The following is an 18,305-nucleotide window of genomic DNA, read 5'->3' on the forward strand; positions in this document are numbered from 1 at the left end:
TTCTTCCCCCCTTTCTATTTTCCCATCATCTGTCCAGGTTCCCCTCACGTGCCCTTGGCTGTGGTGTGTCATATTTGCCAACATTTTACTGCAGTGTTCAAGTGAATGTTCAGTGTTGTTCGTCTTTCCAAAGTGTTGCGAACAGAAATCATGCTGTCGCTGGGTGTGAATTTTATGTCTCTTGTGAACAGAAACCAGAGTATTTTGACTAAAGTTCAGTCTTGATCACACCATTTATGTTTCAATGACGTAGGTAACCGGTTTCGGTTATTTTTACATAACCATCATCAGACCCATGGCTCCCTTAGGATGGTAGGCGGAGCTCTCCTCAGCTCATTGAAACATAAATGGTGTGATCAAGACTGAACTTTAGTCAAAATACAATAATCTATTGATCATTGTATTCCAAAAATGTTTACCAAAATTGTAGAAACCAGAGTGTCGCCGTGTTTTTTAATTGTCTGTCATTTATCTTACCTGTCTGCTTCATGTGTATTTCATCAGAATCATCATCCCTTTGTTTCTATGCTTTAAGTTCCACGATTTTTTCCGCCATGTTACCATTTAAGTCTCCGATTGTATCTCCTGTTTTTATTATTTATTATCTTCCTCTTTTTAAAACAAATTCTGTAGGCTGAAGAGCAGCATACTAAGCTGCTACCAGCAGCCCGCCCCCTTCAGGGGGGAATCGAAACTCAATAAAGAAAAAAGAAAAAATAGGGATCTTGGCAACAGATGACGACAAGATGGCGTCATAGAAAGCGTGCATCTTATTTTACATATAAGAATTAAATAAATAGCTTAGAAGAACAGAAATATCTAACAGTAATACTGAAATCATATTCTATATTAACTTCAAATTAATCAGACAAATAATATGAACTACATGCTGTTCTCAGTACACACTATATGACTGGAAGTTCTACTTGAGTCAGAAATCAGAAGTTCTCCATACAAGTTTCCGAGTAAAGCAATGACTTACTTTAAGTGCGGGGTAGAATGATAAGCTTCAGAGCTTATTGCACCAGAGTGAGTAAATATAAACCGGTCCGGTAATCAGCTTCCAGATTTCGAAAAACGGATGGTATCTGACGGTTTGTAATGCTCCGTTCCTGAATTTCATATCACATGTTACAATTCTTTACAAGCTCTAGATGTGGAATTACTGTAAAACAAGGTTAACGGAATGTAGTCGAATTACGTCGGGTGATGCTGAAGGAATTAGATTAGGAAATGAGACACTTAAAGTAGTAAAGGAGTTTTGCTGTTTGGGGAGTAAAATAACTGATGATGCTCGAAGTAGAGAGGATATAAAATGTAGACTGGCAATGGCAAGGAAAGCGTTTCTTAAGAAGAGAAATTTTTTAACATCGATTATTGATTTAAGTGTCAAGAAGTCGTTTCTGAAAGTATTTGTATGGATTGTAGCCATGTATGGAAGTGAAACATTGGCGATAAATAGTTTAGACAAGAAGAGAATAGAAGCTTTCGAAATGTGGTGCTACAGAAGAATGCTGAAGATTAGATGGGTAGATCACATAACTAATCAGGAAGTATTGAATAGAATTGGGGAGAAGATGAGTTTGTGGCACAACTTGACCAGAAGAAAGTATCGGTGGGTAGGACATGTTCTGAGGCATCAAGGGATCACCAATTTAGTACTGGAGGGCAGCGTGGAGGGTAAAAATCGTAGGGGGAGACCAGGAGATGAATACACTTAGCAAATTCAGAAGTTTGTAGGCTGCAGTATGTACTGGGAGATGAAGAAGCTTGCACAGGATAGAGTAGCATGGAGAGCTGCATCAAAGCAGTCTCAGGACTGAAGACCACAACAACAACAACAGCGCGAATTTCTATACGATACAACTGACGTAATGTATATTTTACTAGTTAACAACCACGGAAAAATATCTGAAGTGGTCTCACCAGATCTCCAACACTGCAGAATACACCTCTGAACTTCCTCGCTTCAACGTCCAGAACACAGAGCGTATTTCAGATCCTCGTTGCTACATCGCGCAGTCCCTTCATGGCCCATTTCCCAGATTGGTGAAAACTCGAGTGACTCACCAAAGGTGGAAACACGGCACTCCAGTGCCACAAAGAGTGAACCGAAGGTTTGCAAGACTAACCCATACTGATTACAGGATTTCGTTACAAAATATTTCAGAGATAATTTAATGAAACCAAACTGTGGGATAAAAAGAAAGTACAGTTAAACATTTAACTTTCATCTCACCTTTCTTTTTAAGTGAAGCAGGTCTGTAATGTGTTATGAAGGAGACTACCGGAGGACGTTACGATTTCGAACAAAACTTTTTACCTTATTTTCGAAACAAGAAAACTAGCTAACAATAAAAGTTTAAGTTACAATAATTATTTTATAGTTGTAATTTTATAATTCTACCATCAAGCCTACTGATTTGGCAGTGTATGATGTTAAGTCATGAGGTCCACGTTCAGTGAGAGTAGAGTGACTTAATGAAATCTAATTAACATTATAAAAGAGTAAAAATCACAATATCACTCCACAATGGGCTGTTAGACATTACACAAGGAACCTAAATATTTTAGAATTAACACTGTTTTATGTTATAACACAAGATAAAAAACAATAAAATAATTAGGTAAGGCAATGGCCTATCCCCAATTATTTTTAACTGTCTTCTAGAAACAACAGTGAGACTTTCAATGAGAAACTGAGTGAGTGAGGGCAGGATTTCATCAATAAGAGTCGAAAGATGTAACAAAAATTTTGGAATACTACTTTGCTACACTTTCGGACACATGCTGTAAGACAATTTAATGTTTTAGAAGGAACAGCCAGTAGGACTGGCTAAATAAATTTTTTACAAACTTTAAAAATACCCCGAAATTCATGAAAACAGATATTGGCGAAATTGAGAATGTTAATAAATTCAAATATCTAGGGAGAATAATCGCAGAAAACGGTTTGGAAATCTGCTATAGGGGAAAGGATCCGTAAAATGGAAAGGAACACTTTTACAACAAAAAGTGTCTCTAAACAAATGCAGAATAAGGCATTAAAATAGAGTAGTGAAGTCAGAATGTCTATATGCAAGTGCATGTCAAGCATTAAATTAGGACGTTCATATTAAAAGCAATGAATAATAATTTTTAAATCTCTTTAAATTTTTTTGGAGAAAGAAAGTACAGCATCGTAATGTACAGACTTGCACTAATCAACAGAGTCTTCACTTCTTTACACACGTTTTTCCCAGTGTTCTACAAGTTTGAAAACATCCCTGACGTTAGAAGTCCGTTCCAGCTACACCAAGACACTAAATACTGCTTTCTAAATATCCTCCGCCATCTTGTAGTGTTGGTCTCATATTGTCCTTTTACAACTTTCATTGAGTGTTACAAGGCTCGTCAAAAAATCACCACCTTAGTTTTGAAATCTCTGGAGAAGGTTTTGGTTGATGTTTCTTCTGTGAAGTTTTTAGTGTGGGACCCAACGGGCACAAACTCTTTGATTCAGCTTTGAATCATTTCTGGCCCTACACTGTGTCCTAGTGCGAGCTTAGCAGGGATTTCAATCATTGTGACGCTCCTGCCTTCTCTAATCAACTCACCAGCTCTTTGCTTGTTGTGTTCCGTGGAGGCAGTGACTGCTACGCGGCTCATCTTGGATACATGTGTTTCCATCTCTGGCATGCTGTACCCATCTCCTGGCACTGCTATCACCCATGCATACATCACCATAGGGACGCTGAGGTGTGAGGTGAATTTCAACAGGGAATTTTCTCTCGTTAACGAGAAATTCAATGACACCACGCTGTCGAAACGAAACACCGATGTCCGCCATTTTGGAAGTACGGTCTGTGGTCACGCGATAGGCGCTAATGACGTCAAATATAGCAACATGTGGAGAAAAGATTACAATCATGCAGTCGTGTTCGCTACATTCTTGGAATTTCGGTTTTAAAAATGGGTCGGGCACCACTTTCACTATGACCCTCGTGTAATTTAGATAAACTAGAAATTTTAGAAAGGCGAATCATTAGAAAAGTATTAGCGCCAAGTAAAACTGTAGAAGGTTGGAAATTGACACCTCGACTAAGTACAGAATTTAATATTAACATTGAATCTTGTTTACCAAGTTCGAAGATTTTTGGTAAGTAACCGTTTAAAAAAATATTTTTTACCTTTTAATTTTTTAGATCATGGTGCTGTTTAACGAACGCCTGTCACTCATCGTGTTGATTTTATCTTAATTGCAGGTATTTGATGATAGGAATTTCCAAAACGTAGCAACAAACAAAGACATTTCATTTAACGAAGTATTTTTCAGAAGGGATAGCGTTTCGTTTTGTGCTTTCAGTAGAGTCATTCTGCAGTCTACGAGAAAAGAGCCATTTCGCGGACATAATCGTCCCTCGAAAGACGACCTTTGTCCGCTGTGTAGTTTTAGTCTGGATCTCCTCTAATGGACCAGACTGCTGCCCTTTCGACAGAAGAAATGTTAGCCTGCCAGGGCAGAGCCCGATGCAACGTATGCGAAATCATCTGCCAGATGTATTCTGCTCGGTCGTCAGGAAATTTGGAATCATTTCCGGCGAGATTACCATACAGCGTTCTCATCTGAAAGTGGTGGCCAGATGGACCCCAAAAATACTGTGACAAGATGAAACTTCCTGGCAGATCAAAACTGTTTGCCTGACCGAGACTCGAACTCGTGACCTGTTGCCTTTCGCGGGCAAGTGCTCTGCCAACTGAGCTACCCAAGCACGACTCACGCTCCGTCTCCACAGCTTTACTTCTGGCGAGTTCGAGTCTCGGTCCGGCACACAGTTTTGATCTTCCAGGAAGTTTCATATCAGCGCACACTCCGCTGCAGAGTGAAAATCTCATTCTGTGTCAAGATGGTTGTATGATTAATCTGGTTGCAGATCCCATCAGAATATCATGTGTTCTATCGCCAGTATAGTTAGTCACAATAAAATTAAAAAACTTTTCTTTTAACCGTTTCACTGCAATCGGTGTTTACACACATCCACGCCTCCTGGTACACCGTCCCTCGGGCGCTGTGGACGCACACACGCGTGCTGCTCGGACTGTCTTACAGTGCTGTGAACGTCCGGCTGCTTGCTGAACCGCCGAGCTCTCACTGCTGCGGACGAGTTACTTCCAGATCTTAGTGAATAAAGACTTTCGAGTATTTGCCATACAAAACAATGTGCCTCATTGCGTGCTATAATTTTCAATAAGCCTCGTTTCGTGTCTTGAATCGTTTCTAAGATATGACGATCATTATGACCACATGATTCGCTATTCACAAGGACGTGAATGGGTGCGCCGCGTGTGACCGAGTAACTCGAGAACGACATGAGATATCGTTGTGGTCTCAATTTTAAGAAACATTTCAGTATCTTATGTACATTTAAGTCACAGCAGCTTATCAGATAAATTCAAATACAGGCAAAAGTTTGCACAATGTGTTTTTACAGTCAGTTCGATAATAAAGTGTACGCCGTTATTGTGTGAATTAAAAAACAGTATTATAAAATTATGTTTACAGCAAAATACATATTATTACTAATTGCACAATTATCTAATAGTTAATCCAATCGACACCATTATTGATTATAGCTTGGCACCTTTTTGGCGTGCTTTTCACGATTTTTTCTGCATATTCTCTCGGTAACGATTTCCATATCGTGTGGCAGCTACTTGAAAGTATATACTGAGTTTTCTTTAAGCTTCGTCTTAATATAAGACCAAATATTCCCGATCGGATCTGTATGCGGAGACTCTGCAGGCCAATCCATCGTGGACAGCCCATTGTCTTGTTTCCACACTGTACAGGACGGCTCCGATGTTTAGCATCATTATCCTCTTGAAGCACCCAAGAAACAAAATAGCTTCTTAACAGACCTCAGAAGGATTTTTGATAAGTGTTACACACGTTTTCAGCGTTTAAATTGGCTGTAAATAACTTCAAATAGCCACGTCGCCCACATTAACTCTCTCTCCGGTAAATCATCCACGTTTCTAACCTCTAAATATCGTTTGACCATTCGCAATGAATGTCTTTATCTTTCTAAGAATTTTAGCAGCAGCTCCATATGAATTGGATAATATACAAGGAACACTGTTCCATGACGCTTCACACATTTTGCACTCATTTTAAAATGCAACCGACAAAACAAAACATTCAACTCTCGCATTGTTCAACTGTACACTGTGAGAAGGCGCCCCGATAGCAGATTCGAGCCCACTGCCACAGATGTCGCTGCGGACGTTACATTTAACATCATAGCGTACGATTTCTGGTGGAACTGACTGTACCTTTGCAAAATCTTTAAAATTTTGTGCTGTGTTTAACTGAATCTGGTGCAGCGCGGCACCTGTGGCATATAACGGAAAGAAAAAATGGCTCTGAGCACTATGGGACTCAACTGCTGTGGTCATCAGTCCCCTAGAACTTAGAACTACCCAAAACCAACCAACCCAAGGACATCACACACACCCATGCCCGAGGCAGGATTCGAACCTGCGACCGTAGCAGCAGCGCGGCTCCGGACTGGAGCGCCTAGAACCGCACGGCCACCAAACCGGCAACGGAAAGAAATTCAGTCTTTTATTGAGCGAAGGTATCAGACTGTAAGATGTGCAAAAATAATTTTTTTTCACCTAATAGTTTTCTTAAAGTTGGATGATGAGTATTTCGTAGCACCCGGCAAGTCCGCATGGACGCAACTGGGCGCGTTGCGCCCAACCGCCTATCGGATATAAAGCCCAATAACTGGACAACAAAACGAGATATCGTTCTGATCTCAATTTTAGATTAATTTCCGACATCTTATCTACATTTCCTGCAATGTATGAGCTAAAATTAACCATACGCTAAGATTGCGGAATGAGTGTGCACCTTTGCAAACTCTTTAAAATTTGGTGGAATGTTTTACTTAATTTGATGCAACGCACTAAGTGTGACGCATAACGGAAAGAAATTAAGTTCTTTGTCGAGCGAAGGTATCAGATTGTAAGATGTGCAAAAAATCAAATTTGTCCATCTAATAGCTTCCGAAAACTCCGATGATAAGAATTTCATATCGGCCGGACGGTCGTCTGTCCGTACAGGCACTCTTTATCTAGCGCGTAGTTCAGCCGTAACAAAAGCCGCCCTCTGTAGCAGCTGAGGCAGTGGTTCCCAACCTGCGGGTCAAATGGAAACTAAACGACTCGTTTCTGTTTCAGTTACTAAACTAAATCATTACTATCATCACAATTTTGTGAGACTAATAGCCGGCCGCGGTGAACTAGCGGTTCTAGGCGCGCAGTCCGGAACCGCGCGACTGCTACGGTCGCAGGTTCGAATCCTGCCTCGGGCATGGATGTGTTAGCTTTAAGTAGTTCTAAGTTCTAGGGGACTGATGACCACAGTAGTTAAGTCCCATAGTGCTCAGAGCCATTTGAACCATTTGAGACTAATACTGATTACATAAGTTATCAATAATTACTTTTTCTCAGTCAGTAGCATTAATGCGGTGGAGGTTACAGGTTCCTCACACAGTCCATCTACTATGACGTGCTTTGTGCCGTTCATCGCTGATGATAAAAGTGAGACATATACGTAACAAATACCTCAAGTAGTTGTCTTCTCCAAGTTGCAGATGGTATCCGCAGTAGTCCAGAAATTTCTTCATCGCTCGCTTCGAAAGAGAGAAATGAATTAATTGACAGCACAACACAGCAATAGCTAGATGAGGGCTACTATAGAGCTGCATACATTATTATTATTACTATAAATGGCTGTGGTCAGGCAAAAATTGTTAACAGCGTGAAGTCGTGCAATTTCTGTCAAGTTAGAAGTAAGCAGTACAGCAATCAAGTGATTACGAACAGTAAGTATAGTGCAGACATTTTAATTTGGATGGTTTTAAAAAAAATGGTTCAAATGGCTCTGAGCACTATGCGACTTAACTTCTGAGGTCATCAGTCGCCTAGAACTTAGAACTAATTAAACGTAATTAACCTCATCACACACATCCATGCCCGAGGCTGGATTCGAACCTGTGACCGTAGCGGTCGCTCGGCTCCAGACTGCAGCGCCTAGAACCGCACGGCCACTCCGGCCGGCTTGGCTGATTTTAGATGGTGTTGCAGTGTACAGGTCAAGCAAGTGCCGCAATGGAGAGGAGTAATGCAGGAGAAGTTTGTTTTCCAACAGTAGTCTGCCCTCACTGTGGATAGCTAGCTTTCTATCTGAGAAGGAGTTGTGGGTAACACTTCCGATGCACCACGATTCCTTCGTTATTCAAACACAAACACACACACACACACCCACCCACACACACACACACACACACTCTCTCTCTCTCACCCCCCGCCCCCTCCGACACACACACACACACACACACACACACACACACACACACACACACACACACACAACCTAAATATCATTCCTCTTTCATCATTTAAATAATAGAAGTGTTCCATGAAAACTCTTTCATTCTACAGTTTAGCTAGGTGCTAGAATTGGTGATAATGTGGGGGAAGGGCTGGAGGCGGTGATGTGCAGCACGGAAAAGGGGCAAGAGGGAGGGCGAGGGTACCAGCTAATGTCTAACTGCACTCAACGGTAATGGTCTAAGAAAGGTCGGGAACCACTGAGCTAAAGGATTTTGTACCTCCGTGTGCATATACATATTACCCGTGTCCTACTGATGTCCATCGCAGCTAAGAAGCGAATGTACACCGCTGAAAGCGCCGCCGTTTGGAGGCGTCATCAGGGACGCTTAAGTCTGGACGGAAACGCTGGGGCATCCCCCCAGTGTCGCCCGCGGGACGGCCGGCCGGGCGGCACCTAGCGCTTCCTCACGTGGAGCAAGGCGCGGCCGCACACCGCCGTCCATTGCCGTGCGTGTTCGCAAGGAGGGCACTCGGGGCTCCCCGTTCCGACAACAGTGACGTCAATAAGCCTCGGTTACGCGGAGACACCGAGTTGCGAATCTCGCTTCTCGAAACCAGCCTTGCGAAACCAGTTTGATAAATGGCTGTCTATACGACGACCTCAGCGTACACTTCAGTTTCGACATTTTGTGAGTGCCGAAGCACCATTTTCGTCTTTGAAATGAAAACTGTTGCAGATACAATGACAGAGGTGGTATTAACGTTTGTCTGTCTGAAATCAGAAAAAACTGGATAAGAAGGTAAAATGTTTTGCTGAATAATTTGTCTAAAAGTAAGAAATCAAGTAGATTAGAGTAATATTTGACGGGCCTTTGAATGATACTCAATTGGCACCTTATTTGCTGCTCCTGATTTCGAGCATCATTGAAAGGTGCGTCGTATGTTTCTCGAATTTATTTCATTTTTTACTTTTAGTTCAATAATTCCACAAAACATTTAACCTCTACGCTTTTTGCAAAACTGGTTCAGGATACATGAAGTCCAATATGTCTAAACATCGATCGGTGTTCTATTATTATTAAGAGTATATTCATAAAGAGACAGCAGTGAAGACATGAACTCTGACATATCATTTACATAGCTAGCAGCAATTCTTCTTGAAGTATTTCAGTTTTCCATCAAACTACTAATTAACTCTTTCTTAATTACCCTGATTATTTTTAAGCAATAAATATCTTTTTGCAAGACGAGAGCACACGTTGGTCTCTTCGCTATCCAATTTGTCAATTTCTGACTCTTCATGTGACTTTGAAAATCATCATCATCATCATCATCATCATCATTTAAGACTGATTATGCCTTTCAGCGTTCAGTCTGGAGCATAGTCCCCCTTATAATACTCCTCCATGATACCCTATTCAGTGCTAACCTTGGTGCCTCTTCTGATGTTACGCCTATTACTTCAAAATCATTCTTAACCGAATCCAGGTACCTTCTCCTTGGTCTGCCCCGACTCCTCCTACCCTCTACTGCTGAACCCATGTCTCTTGGGTAACCTTGCTTCTCCCATGCGTGTAACATGACCCCACCATCTAAGCCTGTTCGCCCTGACTGCTACATCTATAGAGTTCATTCCCAGTTTTTCTTTGATTTCCTCATTGTGGACACCCTCCTGCCATTGTTCCCATCTGCTAGTACCTGCAATCATCCTAGCTACTTTCATATCCGTAACCTCAACCTTATTGATGAGGTAACCTGAATCCACCCAGCTTTCACTCCCATACAACAAGGTTGGTCGAAAGTGGCAGGGAGTGGCAACTGACCCTTAACATAGACAAATGTAATGTATTGCGAATACATAGAAAGAAGGATCCTTTATTGTATGATTATATGATAGCGGAACAAACACTGGTAGCAGTTACTTCTGTAAAATATCTGGGAGTATGCGTACGGAACGATTTGAAGTGGAATGATCATATAAAACTAATTGTTGGTAAGGCGGGTACCAGGTTGAGATTCATTGGGAGAGTGCTTAGAAAATGTAGTCCATCAACAAAGGAGGTGGCTTACAAAACACTCGTTCGACCTATACTTGAGTATTGCTCATCAGTGTGGGATCCGTACCAGGTCGGGTTGACGGAGGAGATAGAGAAGATCCAAAGAAGAGCGGCGCGTTTCGTCACTGGGTTATTTGGTAACCGTGATAGCGTTACGGAGATGTTTAATAAACTCAAGTGGCAGACTCTGCAAGAGAGGCGCTCTGCATCGCGGTGTAGCTTGCTCGCCAGGTTTCGAGAGGGTGCGTTTCTGGATGAGGTATCGAATATATTGCTTCCCCCTACTTATACTTCCCGAGGAGATCACGAATGTAAAATTAGAGAGATTAGAGCGCGCACGGAGGCTTTCAGACAGTCGTTCTTCCCGCGAACCATACGCGACTGGAACAGGAAAGGGAGGTAATGACAGTGGCACGTAAAGTGCCCTCCGCCACACACCGTTGGGTGGCTTGCGGAGTATCAATGTAGATGTAGATGTAGATGTAGAAGATTGAACGGTGCACAGATAACTTAGTCTTGGTACTGACTTCCTTCTTGCAGAAGACAGTAGATCGTAGCTGAGCACTCCTCCGCTGTTCGATCGCGTGTATCGGAGAGCACCGAATTACGTAGGGATACAAAGGGAACGGTGATGGACCTTAGGTACAGAAGAGACTGGAACAGCACATTACGTCCACATGCTATGTAGCGTTGCTCTTGGGGGGACAAAAATAAAAAGAATTGTTACTTTTTTTTTTTAATGTCGAAAAAGTGAATATTTTGGTGGGCCACTTGGCAACAGAATCAGGGATTTATTACGCTATTATAATAACATACGTTGACCATTAAATACCTGAATAAGAGCAGCATATTGATATATATATATATTTGAGATCGCTCGGAAGAAACATTATCATTTCTGTGCATTTTTATAGTCGCGATGTAGTCATACCCGGATCAACACTAAGGGACCAGAAGATTTATAGACTTTAAAAGAAATGCAACACTACACAATTAAAAAAAGTTGGTTCAGAAATAATAGGAAAACGATAATGTTCCTTCTGCCTCATGCTGCGTTCGGCCCATCAGCGTGATCGTAATTTCTGATGAAGTAACACAAAAATAATTATCATTCAGTTAAATCAGGAGATGGAATCATCAAGGTTAATTTACGAAAATAAGCACACTTATCTTTAACACACGTTTTTTTTTAATGCTACGTACCTTTTCATATTAAATTACAATAGATGACCATTGTGGTTAAATACTTTATACATAACAGTCAAAATGTCCTCTGGATGCTGTCTGTTCGATATCAGTTACAAGAAACTACATCTTTTCTGATTGGAAAAAAATAACAATTAGCATATTCACTCAATATTTTCACATCAAATATAATATACAGTTGTGGAACGCAGCAAGTCCGCGTCCGCCTCTCCTGGAATACAAACAGTAAAAGGTGAGGCGCGAAAAGCCTCATTTGTCTTGAAACAACAGAATTCTTTTTTTATACCATTAATCGATACATGTACATAGAGATTTACTGGCACCGCGCAAGAAGGGCAAAGATAAAGAATAATAGATTCTGTCGATGCTATGCGATGGTTCATTTCTGTTACTTTACAATTGTTCGATAACTTTAGGCCATCAGGCGTTTACTATTGAGCGTATATTAATGTTTGTGAGGCGAAAATTACTAATATTACACTGCCTCCCATGAGGAGGGAAGCAATACCGAAGGTATTACTTTCATCCTCATGCCCATTGGAATATTTGTAATTTTCGGATGTAACATACAGGTTATTAAAAGTCTCATTTCATATTCATTCCATAATAAAAGAATTAACGTTTCAATTTGTAATTACTGACGGTGGATCATTGTGAATTTGTTCTGTATGTCTATCAGTGTTTGTATGGATTCAGTCTATCTTGATGATTCTTAAAATTAAGGCTATAAGTACACATATTTACAAAATTTATAAGGAAATAGAGTCACACTTCATTTTTCATCGTTGCAAAAGTAATTTGACTATCACAACTGGTACACAACTTTCAGTTTTGACAGTATTCATTATATTGTCATCGTCTTGTCGATTGATTGCCTTGTCCGTCGTCGCACTTAATTATACGTTTATTTTCGTCGCACATACACTATTTATGATAGACTTTGATTGTAGAGCGGCCACTGGTGATGGCTTCGACAAGGAAGTCCATATCTTTCACTTTCAGGGCTCGAGTGTGGCTCTCCGAATTATTTCCCATATGAAACAGATAAAATATCTTATATTAGAATAGCTTACAAAACTAATTTTATATACATGTGGGATGGGATATAGGAAGGATCGGATCCTTTGACGTATTTTCGTGTGCTTATTTTCATTCGTATCGTGACCTCTCGTCAAAGTTTACATTTCAACAGTGTTCAGAGGTGACCTTGTGACTTGTCTCTGTGTACAATCAGTCATTATAATAATTACGTTAACTTCTCTATTTTAGAGTCTCTCGGAAGGTTTATGATACATACTAAATGTTTTCAGTACTGGGTGTGAATGTTTTTGCTACAGAATGTAGCGCACAGCAACTGTGTTGTCGGTTGAACGTTTACATTATTTCGTCACGTGGTGGCTGTCCGCCTCCACTGTTGCGAGCAATCTTGAAATTCAGTCTGTGCGCGCGCACGTGACCGGAGCTTTCTTGCAGAGCGTTGATTTCGCGCTTGAGGTGCCGTGCGTCGCTTTTGTTCGGCGGATCGTGGCTTTGTGCTTTTTTAGATTGCTGGAGGGAGCTTCTGCCACCGAAACTGCCTCACATCACTTCCTGTCCACTATCCAGTTACGGATTCACAGGTAAGTGGTAGCTACCGCTGCAACTGCATGTGTGGAATGACACTGATTATTACACACTGCACACATCAACGAAATTTTTCACACATATGGTGCAGTAGAATACTGCCACTGACAATCGTCGAACTTTAAAACTTCACTTGCACTGTGGTGAGCGTCTGCGTGAACGGTGTATTAACAGAAATTCTCGCGTCATAACATCACACGGTGTTTACAAGTTGATTTACATACTAATATTTACAAGAGTTCATTTAAATCGATAAATAATCTAATTGACCACTTTGAATCAAAACAATTGTTTCTTAATTAGTCTTTTTTTTTATTTAAGCCTACGATCACAGGTAGGCTATTATAAGTACTTTTTCTTTGACCAAATCCATTCCAATCTCCTTTACAAATTAATTTCATTCATAGTAATCTTTATCACGCTTGCTTATTCATTTTGTAGGACCAATACTTTTTTTTTTCTTTTTTTTTTTTTTTTTTTTTTTTTTTTTTTAGTGCTCGTCTTATTTAGTGTCAAAAGTTTTTCTCGTATGTGCTTGTACTTAAAGAAAGTTCGAGGACAGATTTGAAAATAGCAATTCCGCCTCTGAGTTTCGTGTAGAAATACAAACAGTCGAAAAAAAAAAGGTGGGAAAAGCGGGTCTACTCGCGGATCGTCGACAGAATCTAAATTACTCCTCAACCAGGTCGAAAATTTAATTTACCTTGCGCATTACAAAAGCAATATGCGCGTCGCGAACCTACTCATTTTTATATGTAGTGCCTCACTTCCCAAGCACACGTGCATCTTTACAAGTTGATCCTGAGGAGTGGATAGGATCAAGGATCTTAAAGGATTTGCACTTAGGAAAGGGATTCAATAATCACATAATCACAGAGAAAACAATAAATATTGCAGTGCACACTTAAAATAAAATCTATCACTTCAAGCATGTATATCTAATATGTATCTTGCTGCAGCTTGCTTACTACTCTTTGCTCATTTCTTAGACTAAGTCAAGTTTATGCATTACGCATTTGGGTATTAATTATCATTTGTATATATATATAAGCCTCTCACTAGAGTGTTGTTTTTTTTTTGCTGCTGTCGCTACCTGTGAAGCTTGGGCGAGATCCTTATTATATGTGCTGCTAGCTTGTGAATTTGCAGTATCGCTAATGCTCAATAGTACCGTGAAGTTGGCATAATAAACCATGTTACTCATATCTTCTTTGACTCAGCTTGTTTATAGTCTGGACTCATCTTACTTTGCGTTATACAATAAACTTCCTTTTTATTCCATCACGCTTTTACTTAAGGTTAACGTCAGGCCTTTTTAGAACAATTGCACTGCGTCATCAATCTGTTCATGCTTAATCCTAGGTATCTGTTCACTTCAAAGAGATGTTATTTTATCGCTGGCACAGCACTGTGCTGGAATTTACAAGTTAAATCTACCGACTGTTTTACGCTAACAGGTGGTGCCTTATTTATGTCACCTCTTTTGTCTGGACGTTTAAGTATTTCCTTTTAAAACAGGTCATTAATTTGTCCTCGATTAAATTTCACTTACTAATGCTAAGCACATATAATCATCATTTTCATATTACTATTTAGTGAGAGAAGTGCATTATTCGCTCCTTCCTGCTCATTCTCAAATTACTATTTAGCGAGAGAAGTGCATTATTCGCTCCTTCCTCTTTCCTCATTTTAGTACCTCGGGGCTAATTAATACCTCTCGAGTACATCATTTTCCTTACATACTAACTTATAACTAAAATTGAAAATCGCCTCTAGGACATGTCCTCCTGTTTACATAAAGATTATTCATGTAAATACTTGTCTGCAACTTATTCTGTATTTTATTTTCCAGACACGTTGTTTTGATACATAAGGTTTCCTTTTAGCACCGGCTAACGTCCGTAGTCAGTTCAGTTCCGTTCTTGTTACTCATTGGTTAATCCTGATCTCCAATACCTTAGAATTTTCTTACAGCTTAAATTAACTTAATTCCTGGCGTTATAAAATTTTTTTAAATCATGATGGTGGAACAATCCTTTGATTTTATTCGTGGCAGGGTCAGATTACAAATAGCTACCAATGTGTGGTTTCCTCATTATCACAAAGGGACCTTCATAAATGTGTTGCCACTTACGATTCTTCTTTAACAACAGGGATGGTTTAAAGTGAGTCCTGACTAATAACTAACTCCAAGAAACTTCTGCAGATGCTCTTCAAGAGCCTCTGGTCTCGTTCTTATAGGTACTATAATTTTATTGATTAATCTTGCATCTAGGACTAGCCTTACGCTACCATCTGATTTTAGCACAGACAATAAAGGACTCGAATACGGTGAATGAGATACTTCTATCTCATTCCAGCGTAACATTTTCTTGATCTCGCACTTGACAGCTTCGCGTCTCGCATATGGAATGGAATAGCTTGTTCTACAGTAGGTTGAATGGGGCAGGACATCCATTCGATATTCAAAGCCTTTTATTAGTCCAGGTTTCTTAGAAAATACTTGAACGTAATCTGTTAACAAATTGTAAAGCTCATTCTTCTGTTGTTTGGATAATTCAATGGACTCACTAGCTTTACCGTATAATTCATTCTGACCGGGAATTAGGTCTTTATACTCATCGTCATTAACACTTTCAAGATCTGTCATGTCTTCTGTCTGACTGTACTGTTGTCTTTTAGTCCATGGCCGTACTGCTGTTTGAAGCACCCCAAAGTTTGTCTTCACCTTGCTTCTTAACAAATTTACAGTTACTTGTTGCTGGCTCGCTACTAGAGTACAGATTCCACACTCGATGTCAATTTTAGCTTTCGTCTGCCTCAAGAATTCCATACTCAGGATACATGGCACTGATAGGTTTTTAACAATAAGAAAAATGCACGTTACTGAAATAGACTCTATCTGGATTTGAAGCTGAGTCTGAAGATTTACACGTTGTGTTAGTGGACCAATTGCTCCCGATATGGTGCAACCTTGAATTGGAAGTGATAAAACTTTGCATACAGAGGATATTTGCTTAAATAAACATAAAGATAAGACATTTATATTAGCTCCTGTATCTACAATAGCTGTTACAGGTATGTTGGCAATTGATACCCTTATGGAAGCTTGAACTTGTTCGTCCCATACGTCATCATTGTCTTTCGTCTCAGTGTCTGCTACTAGATCATCCCGTAAGTTTGTCTCTTTGTCATACCTAATTGCTTTAATTTCGTGTGGACTAAGGGACAGGGTGCCCCCATTCAAACCTGCAGCATCCTCTAGGAGGCTCAAAGGTGCTGCTTTTAATTTTCCGCTCGACGCTTACTTTCCTGCTGATTTATATTTCTTAATGTTTCTTCCGTCTGGAACTGGTGTTGGTTTTGTGGTACGAACTCGGTTGGAAACGGATCTTGTTGTCCTGGCGTATTCGCTTGCGCATAATAAATTTGCGTATTATGCGGGCGTTTAGGCTTCAGAGTTCCCGAAGGTCCGTTCGCTTGTTGCGTGAAGTGTATATTTTGTGGCTGAAAGGTATTTTGCTGTGGCTTGTGTTGCTTGTAACCGTTACTGAAAGGTGTACATTGGTCTCCACCTTGATTATGCCATTTATTTCTTTTCCACTGACGATTTGAATCGTAAGACTGATCGTTTTGATAATTACCGTTGATCGGTTGCGTGTTTCCGTATTGATGGGGCTGTGTGCTATAATGTGTATTTTCGTACTGAGGTGGTGACGAATTATATATTGGATTGTATCTCTGGCCGTTATTGTACTTATTTTTGTATTTGCTGTTGGAGTACGTAGTGCGTTTATTTTTGAAACCGTTGTGGGGTTGGTACTGGCTGTCGCTGTGACGCGCTTTCGCTCGGCCACCATTGTTGCCTACGTATTCTGTATTGTGCTGGCCGCCTGCACTGAAGTGGGCGTTGCCAACATCAACTCTAGCGTCCTCGTAAATCAGATCTAACGAGTCTAACACAGATAGGAAAGTGTCCGTATCGTCCTCAGACACGTTTACTAACTTTTCTCTGATCGCAATCGGTAGCTTAGTTTTTAGAATCATAATAACGTCTTTGGCGGTGATCGGCGAATCCCAGAACTTGATTTTCGCTAAATACTTTTCAAAATATCTTCTCAAACTACCGCGCTTACTGTTAAACACTTCGGCGTTGTAAACCTCTTTTCTCAGGCGCTGCTGCACACCAGAACTCCAGAATTTAGCTAAAAACATCTGTTCAAACTCTTTGTAACTTTTACAAGAGTCGACCATTTCGGTTCCCCATAAGGCAGCATCGCCTACGATAAATCCACTAACGAATTGAATTCGCTGGCGGTCACTCCAGCTACTCGGGAAAATTCCTGAAAAATTTCGGAGGAACACTATAGGATGAATTTCTCTTTTCTGTGGATGAAAGGTCGGAAAAATACGATGTTTGATCACGCTTTCCTCCTGCATCAAACTGACAAAAGTGGATGGGCTGGTAGTCTGGTTAACTTGTGCTTCTATAGAACTATGAGTTCGAGCGTTAACAAATGGTGAACGGTAATGTACCTGCTGTTGTTCATTACTTCGTGGTGAATTATTCCAGTTTCCTGACACGGGAGGTGGGGAATTTTCAACTTGACATTTTAGTGTACGAACTTCATCAACTATCTGTTGACGCCATTCAGGTAAATCTTGAGCTAACGCTCGTCTTATCTGGCCTAATTCTGACATCACCGTGTCTCCTGTTTTTCCAGGGGCTGCCAATATTTCAAAGGTCACGTTTTTGACAGTTTCCCTGAGTTCGTTCTTGACCTTGTTTTCTATGAATCCGTCTTTGTTTTTAATCCACTCTTGGTAGTGATCAGACAATGCTTCAGCATGTGCCTTAACAGTATTCTTTATTTGGTCCTCTACATTAAGAGTCTCAATCTGTTTCGAAAGATCATCAACAACATTCTCGATCGTGTCTACCGCGGTTTTAACTCCTTTGACCTCATCAGAGATTGCAGTATAATCTTCTTTTAAGGTCGCAGCTTGTTTTTGATATTCTATCACTTTTGAATTTAT

The sequence above is a fragment of the Schistocerca americana genome, chromosome 8 (assembly GCF_021461395.2).
Source record: "Schistocerca americana isolate TAMUIC-IGC-003095 chromosome 8, iqSchAmer2.1, whole genome shotgun sequence".
NCBI classification, from domain to species: domain Eukaryota; kingdom Metazoa; phylum Arthropoda; class Insecta; order Orthoptera; family Acrididae; genus Schistocerca; species Schistocerca americana.